General features: G+C 33.1%; 1 protein-coding gene across 1 annotated transcript in view; it reads left to right on the plus strand.

The window, feature by feature from the left end:
* The first annotated feature begins 410 nt into the window (after positions 1 to 410).
* LOC108358887 (putative fatty acyl-CoA reductase CG5065) overlaps positions 411 to 11,305 on the plus strand; it is a 185,689-nt gene continuing 174,794 nt past the window's right edge. The window contains exons 1-2 of the mRNA XM_017610404.1: positions 411 to 521; positions 616 to 736. The gene's annotated coding sequence lies outside the window, so the exon portion shown is untranslated. The remainder of the gene's footprint in view (positions 522 to 615; positions 737 to 11,305) is intronic.

The following is an 11,305-nucleotide window of genomic DNA, read 5'->3' on the forward strand; positions in this document are numbered from 1 at the left end:
TAGTTCTCACGTTAATGAAATGTACACACGTTGACAAATGTTTACAGCCTTTAATTAGCATGTTTTACACTATTGGTCGAGCCAAACTATGTATTTTCTTGCAAATCGTTGTTTATTTAAGTATACACTATGAATTACATGTAACTGCTGACAAGTAGTTATTCAGAGATTGACCCGTATGCACATATTTATGTACATATGCGCATCCACGCAATGGCGCTTAACGGATTCACCTCAAAAGATACTTCTTTATTTACTTATTTTTGTTTTTTCTTTCCACAAGTATTATTAACTACTTAATACACATATAAAATATGTACATACATATGTATGCATTTCTTTCGGTTACTTGGGCTCCTTTTGCTACAGAGATCATATAATTTCCTACCGTTTTATGATATTCAGTTTAGTTTGCGCTGTGACTTCAGGCGAACACCACATTAACCGCTTTAAAGCTAAAAAAGCTCTCAGTGCAACAATCGCGCGAATATTGGAAATACCACAAATAGTCGTTGGAATAAGTAACTAGAATTTAATGAAAATAAGTGTTCTCAAGTTTCCGACTTGCAAATTGCGTGCAATTGAACTAAAAAGTTTGTTGTTTGATTTCGTTAGCTAATCGGCCAGCCGGTGGAACACAAATAAAAACCAAACATAGCTGATTTCAACAACCATATATAAGTAAACAACAACAACAGAAGACGCAGACGCGATCGTTTTAGCAAGGAAGTGATAGGTATTTGTGAATATAGTAAATTAATTTAATACAAATGTGCTAATGAACAGAATATATCGTCAATTTCAAGGATGGAGCAGTGAAGTTTGATTAAAAGATAAATAATTGAATCCCTTGTACGCATCAGTGTTTAGAAACTCGTAGCTGTATGAACCTTTTGTTGTTTGTCTAATCAAGAGACATATGTATGTTGTTTTAAGTTTTTTTGAGTTTGTATTTAGCTCTTTCTGTAAATAATGCCATATTGTAAAAATAACATTTCCTGATTATTATAACTGTATGTACTTCTCGGCCGCTGTGGTGTAGTGGTAAGCAGTGCGCGCTTCCACTCCGCAGCACTTGGGATTAAAACTTGGTCAAAGCAACAGCGCAAAAAATATAGAAAAAAAGTTATTTCTTAACAGCGGTCGTCCCTCGGCAGGCAATGGCAAACCTCCGANCCCTGGTCAAAGCAACAGCGCAAAAAATATAGAAAAAAATTTATTTCTTAACAGCGGTCGTCCCTCGGCAGGCAATGGCAAACCTCCGAGTGTATTTCTGCCATGAAAAACAGATTCTCATAAAAATACAATCGCCGTTCGGAGTCGGCGTAAAACTTTAGGCCCCTCCGCTTTGTGTGACAACATCAAGGCGCACGCCACAATTCGGAGGAGAAGCTCGGCCAAACACTAACATATGTGAAAGCGCCAATCTATTATTATTATTATGTACTCCTTAATTAGAGTAAACTCACAACTAAAGTTGAAATCACAATAGTTGTGTTTTTTTACAAATTATCCAGTAACTTGCCAGCAACTCTCCAGTAACTTTATTTCTAAGAATTCGCTCTCAAAGAAAAAAATTGCAATAAAGTACGCGAACGCTTTTCCAGTAACAATTTTCAAGTTTCATGAACAGCTGATAAATTGGTTGTTTATTCGCAGCAAATTCCTAATAAAACAATATATTTTGTATTTAAATAGGTTTATTTTGTGAGATTCAACAATAAAAACCCACAAACAGTTTCCTTATTAGTTTAAATTTCATCCAGCAACATGCGATCAGCTGTTTTTCGTACTGGCAAATTCTTACAAGTAAAAATTTATCCAGTAAAATCNAACATGAAAATTCGTAAAAACTTTTACTGGATTTTACTGGAAATGAGTAAAAAAACGCAACTAATATATACATGTTGGCGATTGACGATCTCTTTCCAAACAATCGTTCAAACCGGCGGGCACAGTTGAACTTACGTGCATAGCTATGTATGTATGTACATATTTTGTTCAACAGCACCTCTAAATTTTTATACCCGAGCGCACTTGTGCACAAGGGTATATTAATTTTGTTCACATAACGCTTGTTTGTAACAGCCAAAACGAATCGAGATAGATATACACAAATGTATACATAAATGGTCAGGATGAAAAAAGAAATCGATTAAGCCATGTCTGTCTGTCCGTCTGTCCGTCCGTCCACCCGTCCGTGTACACGATAACTCGAGCAAAAATTGAGATATCTCAACGAAATTTGGTATGTAGGTTTCCCTTAATCCAAGGTAGGTTGGTATTGAAAATGGGTGGAATCGGACTGTAACCACGCCCTTTTCCCATATAACGGTAATTTCCAGAAATACGAAAACTGCGATATTTTAGTAACTACTAAAGATAATTCACTCAACATTGATATTTACAATAATTTTTAGACGAAAAATAAGAATGTTATAAATTTTTGGAAAACGGGCGTAGCCTCGCCCACTTATGGTTCCATGTGTATATCTTGGTAACCGCTGCACCAATTTCTTCCAAACTTGGCACAGTTNAATTTGTACCAAACTCGGTGTGCTTATTGTGCTTGCTACATATAAGCAAAACGTTGAAAATTATTGAATTCGGACTAAAATTACGGCCGCTTTTCATATAACGGTAAATTTTAGAAATGCTTGAAACTGTAATATTTCGAAATTGAAGGACGCTAATTTACTCAAAATTGATACATCCCGGCTTACCATCTAGCGGTAGGTTTCGGAAAGGTGAAAAAACATATACTTAATACTTGCGCCGGGTATTTAATGTTCGGCTCCGCCCTAACTTAGACTTTCTTACTTGTTCTTTTTAAATAGCGTTTACAACTGTCGAACAATGGCGTTTGCGTGCTCGCGAATTTGTGGGAATAGGAAAAATAAACGTGAAACAGTATTTTTTTTAATCTGAATATCGCTGAAAGATTTCAGGTTGCCCCAAAGTGCGAAAATTTACCAAAGAAATTACACAGCAATTTTTATTTTATTTTTTGTAACTATGAGTACTACCTACATACATGTGCACATTAATGCAATTTGCTCTAGAGTGACTACTGGTTTTTAGTATTTGCTCGCAACAGAATGCGAACGCCCGAAAATAAAGATAAACACATACATACATATGAACATATGGGGCGATTACCATTAAATGAGCCGTGCCGTTCAGTGCACATATCGATTAACTCCACTTTTTGAAAAATCTTAAATTTAAGTCTCAAAGCACTTGGTATAGTCATAACCAGGGCCGAAAAGTCTAACCTTTTGCTTGGAATTGCTTATTCAGGGTTTCCAAGCTTAATTTTAACGACCATGCTTATTTGCTTATTTCAATGTATAAAGCCAAGTACGGACCTTTTAAGAGAACAGTCAAGAAATAAATTGCTATTATTTCGTGTGTGTAAACAGTAATGTCCAAGGAGTTTTGACATCTGATATTTTACAGCCTACTGTCTTACTTTTTCCTTAAGGCCAGTATTCAGTTCTCAAGGAAACGTCAAGAAAATATTTCCATTATTTCGAGAGTGTCCAAGGAATTTTGACATCTGATACTTCACCAGCCTCACTCTTTCCTCAAGAAATAATGGAACGGGCATATATTTATATTGCAAACATGGGTTGCCTTGTGCTCTTTTTTCACAAAAAACTTTAGAAAAGCGTAATAGAAAACGTAGCAAATTTCTTAAGAACTGCGTACTGTGTCAAGAAAATTTTACACAAAAATTTCTTATCCATTTCTTGTACGTCATTTTATATGGAGTTTTTGCTTTTCTTGAGAGCTGCATACTGGCCTTTATGCAATAATGGATATTTCTGTTGAAAACAAGAGTACCTTGTGCTCTTCACAAACAAACTTTAGCAAACCATAGTTGTTGCTTCTGGTATCTCAAATGTCAAAAACTGTTCTAATTTTTTTCTTTTAATTCAATTGTGGAAAAAATAAAACCATGATACAACACTTGAAGGTAGTTTCATTTATTGGCATTCGACCACATGTTTATTACATTTAACTAAAATCATGCCACCAGATTCAAAGCGGTAAAATTTTTGTTTCTTGAAAAAGTAAAAAAAAAAACCTTCAAGTTAGTGAACTTGGATTAAAATATTAAAAGCTAAAAAATATATATGTATCAAGGTACATTGAACAGGTAGTATCAGTAGAGCAGCTGATTTGATTTTTTTTCAAATTATTTGGTCTCGAAAATGTCAAATATTTTTAATTTTTTCTCACAAAAATTCTGAATTGTTAAAATCCATTTGCATGTGAAACCTTTNTTGTTTTTGCTTTTCTTGAGAGCTGCATACTGGCCTTTATGCAATAATGGATATTTCTGTTGAAAACAAGAGTACCTTGTGCTCTTCACAAACAAACTTTAGCAAACCATAGTTGTTGCTTCTGGTATCTCAAATGTCAAAAACTGTTCTAATTTTTTTCTTTTAATTCAATTGTGGAAAAAATAAAACCATGATACAACACTTGAAGGTAGTTTCATTTATTGGCATTCGACCACATGTTTATTACAATTAACTAAAATCATGCCACCAGATTCAATAGCGGTAAAATTTTTGTTTCTTGAAAAAGTAAAAAAAAAAACCTTCAAGTTAGTGAACTTGGATTAAAATATTAAAAGCTAAAAAATATATATGTATCAAGGTACATTGAACAGGTAGTATCAGTAGAGCAGCTGATTTGATTTTTTTTCAAATTATTTGGTCTCGAAAATGTCAAATATTTTTAATTTTTTCTCACAAAAATTCTGAATTGTTAAAATCCATTTGCATGTGAAACCTTTTGAATAGCAGCTTTTGGAACGTTCGCCCAACTCAGCAACACGACCGCTGATTACTGGGCCTTGCAAAGGATGGATCAATGGTTCGAGAAGCAAACAAATTTACTAGGAAAGAAAGTTGCATCAATTTTTATTTTTTCCAATTTCAATTTTTTATTTTTTATAATTTTTTGTATTTCACATGGCACGCTTTGATTTAGAAGAAAAAATTCAGAACAGTTTTTGACACTTTCGATACCAGAAGCAACAACAAAATACACGCAAATGTTGTTTTTGCTCTACTGATACTACCTGTTTAATGTGCCTTGATATGTATACATACTTATAGGCAGGACGCTATGGATTTGTGACAAAAATGATCTACTTAAGATGAAAACTACTGCTGTTTCATTCTATAAAATTTTTGTTTATAGAAAAATGCATAAATAAGACAGTTCGGGTACGATTCGGTTATTTATACAATGATTTTGGGTTACGGTGTCCAAACACGTGACCCGAATCAAAAGTTTTAATATATATGTCTAGTCAAAGGATTAAGCTTTAAGTTAAAACAAAGATTTTGGTTTGAAATATGCACTTTTTTGTAAATTGGGAGGTGGATTTTGCGAAAAAATTCTGCGCATGGTATAACCGGAGTTGGACTGATGAGGATATTTTTTTCTAGCACGGCCGAAGGCCACCAAAGCGGAAACGAGTTTTGCGCAAAAATACTGCTGTTAGCCTGACACGAGTTTAACTTTTCTTTGCGAAAATGCTACTTTTGCCCCATTTTAAAATGGGCCCTCGAGTGCTTGTAGAAGGGGCAAGAAGGCAAAGGATGACTTCTTAAATTTTATACTAAGCTCTTTCTAACAAGTGGAGTTTAAGGTGACACACCCCTACCCCCACCGTCTCCCACCAAAAAATCATTGTACAAATAACCGGAAATATCCCACGCGCAACATTTAGGCTGCGTTTCTTTATACATTCCGGATAATCCCATTTCACAGCCGGAATAAACAGAATGCGTTTGAAATATACGTCAACATATCATCAGGAACGTTCTAAAGAATAAATAAACAAAAAAGTTTATTCCAAACATTCAGAATGAATAAAGAAATGCAGCCTTAATCTTTTGATGTATTATTTGATTGCTATCAATGTGGCAAAGTAGCTAATAATTTTGTACAAGTTATGAAACTTCAAAAACTTATTTTTTGTAAAAATTTTGAAATGAAACTGCCTTCTTTTTGTAACATGAATAAAACTAAAAATTGCTACAACTTTTTCTTAGTATATTTGTTTGATTCTCTCCTTTGCAAGGCCCAGTAGTCTGCGTTTGTGCTGCTGAGTTGGGTGAACGTTCCAAAAGCTGCTATTCAATCTCTGTTTTGCATGGCAAAATGTTTCACATGCAAACAGATTTTAATAATTTAGAATTTTTGTGAGAAAAAAGTAGAAATATTTTACATTTAGAGACCAAATAATTTGAAAAAAACAAGTAATTTTTAAGCAAAAAATAAAACCGACTTCATTTTTCTTATAAAAATTTAAGAATATCGTTAAATTATTCATGATCAAATGATCGGATCTAAACCAAATTAGACCAACTTTGGGTAACACCTTTCCTTTAAAAAAAGAACTATATAAATTGGTTAACGTGGTCCAAAGTTATGCGGTAACATACTTGAAAAAAAAGTATTCCGACGAATTGATACCCTTCTCCTCTAGATGAAGTCGGTTAAAAATCAAATCAGCTGCTCTACTGATACTACCTGNAGTATTCCGACGAATTGATAACCTTCTCCTTTAGATGAAGTCGGTTAAAAATCAAATCAGCTGCTCTACTGATACTACCTGTTCAATGTGCCTTAGGCTCAATAAATTTTTCTTGATCATTTCCTGGGTGGGGTGTCGAACTAAAGAAATCTTTACAAATCTACTATATGTATGTATGTGCCAGGTTGCAGTCTAAATGGACGGACAGAATCGAACAAAATTTTGAAAGAGTATTGCCAAGTCACCTGGGCCTATAATAGGGTAAAAAATTGGGGTTCGACAAGGGGGCGTGGCACCTCCCATAGGCGTGAAATTTTTAATCAGCCATAACTTCGAAACTATAAGTCACATGAACTTGAAATTTTGTATAATTCATCTCAAATGGAGAATAACGAATATTAAAAAAAAATTAAAACGACCAGCACAGATCTCTATTATTTGAAAATATCAAGCAACACTTGATTGTCCATTGTAATTTTTCAATCCTTGAAATAACCTGAATAAAAAACAAAAAATTGCACTGTACTTAAAAATTTATTGTTGTTATTCGAGCAAATCTGCATGCATATNAATTCATCTCAAATGGAGAATAACGAATATTAAAAAAAAATTAAAACGACCAGCACAGATCTCTATTATTTGAAAATATCAAGCAACACTTGATTGTCCATTGTAATTTTTTAATCCTTGAAATAAACTGAATAAAAAACAAAAAAATGAACTGTACTTAAAAATTTATTGTTGTTATTCGAGCAAATCTGCATGCATATTTACTAATGTGTTCGTGCTTATCTAAGCGCTTAAAATTGATTTTTTGCGCTTATTTTCTTCGGCCTGGTCATAACTTATTACGTCTATAATAACTTTGTTTAACATACACTAGACATAATATTTGTAACAACATTATTTATTTGATTTTATAATAACATGGAATTTTAAAAGAGAATGTATGTACATTATTTGATCGCATCTCCCAACTTTTTGTTGATGGAATTATCTAATCAATTTATAAAACGAACGGCTCAAATGTCCCAGGCACGCTGAGCGTTGCAAACACCTAATTTTCGACTATCTGGGAAGCAGACTGAAAATGGGAAGAGAAATTCGAAAACCATGATTTCTAAAGATTTTTGTTTGATAAAAATATAGGAAGGTAGAACCGCTGAAATTAACTTTTAGCATTTTGACGTTTTCAAGCATTTTAATTTTAATATTCACTCACGAATTCACAAACACATTCTCATTTCCGATCTCAAACTATGGTACAATACAAGGCGAATTTATATAAGGTGGTGTTACTAGCTCAGCTGATTTTGTGTATATGTTTCGCCGCATGGCTTCTGATATCAAATTGAAAAAAATTTGTTTGAATTTCTACACACACTCTTACAGATTTTGGCAGTTTATGCCGCCAAAGCAAAAACAAAATACATGCAAATTTTTGTTTTTGTACTCCTGCTATGACCTTATATTAATTCGCCTTGGTACAATAATTACAGGTATTGTCTTCCCAGAGAGTTTTGCTTCACATCGAAATTCGTGCTCCCTTATTTTCATTTTGACGCAGTTCAATGTTGATTCTTTTACTTTTATTTGGCTTTGCTTTTTGTTTTCGCTCAATTTAATTTTTATAATTTTTCAGTACAAAAGAAAAAACGATTGAAATTAAGTGAGCCATACAAATTTTGAATTTATTTACAAGCAAATGTGTTTTTCGGCTTTTGCAAATTAAATAAGTTCACTACAAGATGGGTTGTTTAAAAAAATGCGTGTACATGTAACTTAAGCTTTCCCTTCCGAGGAAAGCGTTTTTAAAAAATAAAAACGATGCTTTTCTTGATCCGCATCTTGCGGACAATTATCAGAAGTGAAGTCTTTATTTAAATTTATTCTTATTTATGTATAAGCTAACATTTGTTTTCTTAAGAACTAATTTCACAATGACGCTTTGGCGTTGCATCAGGCAGTGGATGGATGAAATGCCAATGCGTGAGAAATGCGATACTGTTTTCTTAATCAAAAGTTTACAGAAGGAACGGAAAAGACATTGTTGCACGTTATGTGTTCTGGGCTATTGGAATGCGGTTATGTTTACTTTGGCTACAATGCCGCTGTGTGGTCTTTTGGTTTGATCTTCGATCGCAAAGAATTTAATGAAGAATGCAAAAATGCTGCTGTCAGCATTTTGGCTATTTGTTATTTTAGTTCAATATGTGATATTAAATTACAGAGGTTGTTGCTTTATGATTTTAATTAAAAACTGAGTATGGGAATATGCTTTCTGTATTTGAACTTTATTGTTTACAATATGTATTTAAACCGTTATGTGTGGTTTGCTGTTAACTCTCCCCTCCCTAAGATCAATCGTCCCTGATTCTGCTCTATTTTCTGTTAGTGTTTTTATTCGAAATAAAATATTTATACCCGAGCGCACTTGTGCACAAGGGTATTATAACTTTGTTCACATAACGGTTGTTTGTAACAGGCAAAACGAATCGAGATAGATATAGACAAATGTATACATAAATGATCAGAATGAAAAGAGAAATCGATTAAGCGGTGACTGTCTGTCCGTCCGTCCGTCCGTCCGTCCGTCTGTGCACACGATAACTCGAGTAAAACTTGAGATATCTTAACGAAACTTGGTATGTGAACTTCTTTCCGGCGTAGGACGGATGGTATTGAAAATGGGCAAAATCGGACGATAACCACGCCTACTTCCCATATAACGGTAATTTCCAGAAATACGAAAACTGCGATATTTTAGTAACTACTGAAGATTATTCACTAAAAATTAATATTTATAACAATTTTTAGACAAAAACTAAGAATACTATACATTTTTGGAAAATGCACGCCCACTTATGGTTACATGTGTATATCTTGGTAACCGCTGCACCAATTTCTTCCAAACTTGGCACAGTCGTTAGTCTTACTACAGCATACTAAATGGCCAAACAATTTTAAAATCGGACAATAACCACGCCTACCTCCCATATAACGCTAATTTGGAGAAATACGAAATCTTGGATAAATCAATAAATATTAAAGCTAATTTACTCAAAATTGATGCTTGCAACATCTCTTTACCAGGAAATACGTTTATGATAAAGTTTTGGAAAATGGGCGTGGCACCGCCCACTTATGATCACATATATGTACCCCGGTAAGCGTTCTACCAATTTGTACCAAACTCGGTATGGTTATTGTCCTTGCTACATAAAAGCAAAACGTTGAAAATTATTGAAATCGGACTAAAATAACGGCCGATTCTCATATAACGGTAAATTTAAGAAATGCTTGAAACTTCANACTCAAAATTGATACACCCCGGCTTACCATCTAGCGGTAGGTTTCGGAAAGGTGAAAATCATATACTTAGTACCTGCGCCGGGTATATAATGTTCGGCTCCGCCCGAACTTAGACTTTCTTACTTGTTTTATATTAGTTTTCTTGGAGTTCTAAATTTTCATTTTCTTTCGTATTTGTATTTGGTTTTGCAATTTTGTACAAAGATAAATGGCAAAAATTATTCATAAAGTAATAATAATATACCAAATGAATGAATTGGTTTTAGAGCTTTTATTTTCTTCACCTAAAATATTTATGTTTTCTAGTTTTACATAGTTATATTTCAAATAGTTCCAAATTTTAGACTCAGCGTTTCCGTATGTGATATTATTATCTCAGTTTGGTTTTCAAATGTAGTTAAATATGTTCCTTCTAGTGTTCGGTTCTCGACATTATTTTTTCCCGAAATTAGTATTGCCCCTTATTTTATTATTTCAATTTTATTGTTCCGTTCCTTAATTTTTCCACATTTTCCTGGATTTTTATTTAAAATTTCTGACAAACATGATTTTTATTTTACTAATTTACAATATGTGTTTGTTAATTCAGTTTTGCAATTATAAATATTATAAAATTTGCTTTTAAAATTTGTTACATTTCTGTCAATTAGAAGCTTACAATCTGGTTGAACTACAGCCCTTACTTCATAAAACTTACAAGTTAATTCTATTTTTGGGTATTTAATGTAAAGTACAATTATGCCATTCTTTTCTATAATTTTAAACTCTGAAATGTCCATTAAATCCGTAACCGTCATAGTTTCATGCCGATAATAAGTGATATTTTTTAGTTCGTCAAAATGTAAAATAGTTGGGTTTAAAATTCCCATCTTTCCAAAAGTTATTGTACTTATCATGTTTTGAAGTTCATGCAAAATAAACTGATTTCTTTTCCTCTTTATATTTTTAGCAAATGTGTCACCTTTAATATTTTGTACTGCATCAGTCAGTTCTGTTGGGATGTTTTTTACATTCTCGTATTCACATATTTTCATTTTATTTTCCGAATTCGCTGTTGCACATTTTCTTCGTTTTTGTATGGAAGAAAATAAGCAACACCATTACCAAACAGGAAAATGCCAAAAATCAATGGGCTACAAAACTACTTATTTATTTATTTATTTATTTATTATAATCAAACACACAACCATGAGTTATTTTACAGTGTTTGAACTTCATTTAATTATAAAAGCTTAAAAACTAACATTAAGGGAAACCGTAGGTTGTAAAAATGTGTAAGGAGGAGAAGAAGAACAAAGAAGTATTAGAAAAAAGAAAAATATATGTGTACGTGCATCTTAGCAATTTAGAGGGCAAAAATTATGTAAGAGCTCATTTTTAAAGTGCGATGTACTTCGGATAGTTTTGATCTTATATGGCAGAGCGTTCCAA

The sequence above is a fragment of the Rhagoletis zephyria genome, unplaced genomic scaffold (assembly GCF_001687245.7).
Source record: "Rhagoletis zephyria isolate East Lansing unplaced genomic scaffold, Rhagoletis_zephyria_1.1 Rzeph_scaffold_00310, whole genome shotgun sequence".
NCBI classification, from domain to species: Eukaryota; Metazoa; Arthropoda; class Insecta; order Diptera; family Tephritidae; genus Rhagoletis; species Rhagoletis zephyria.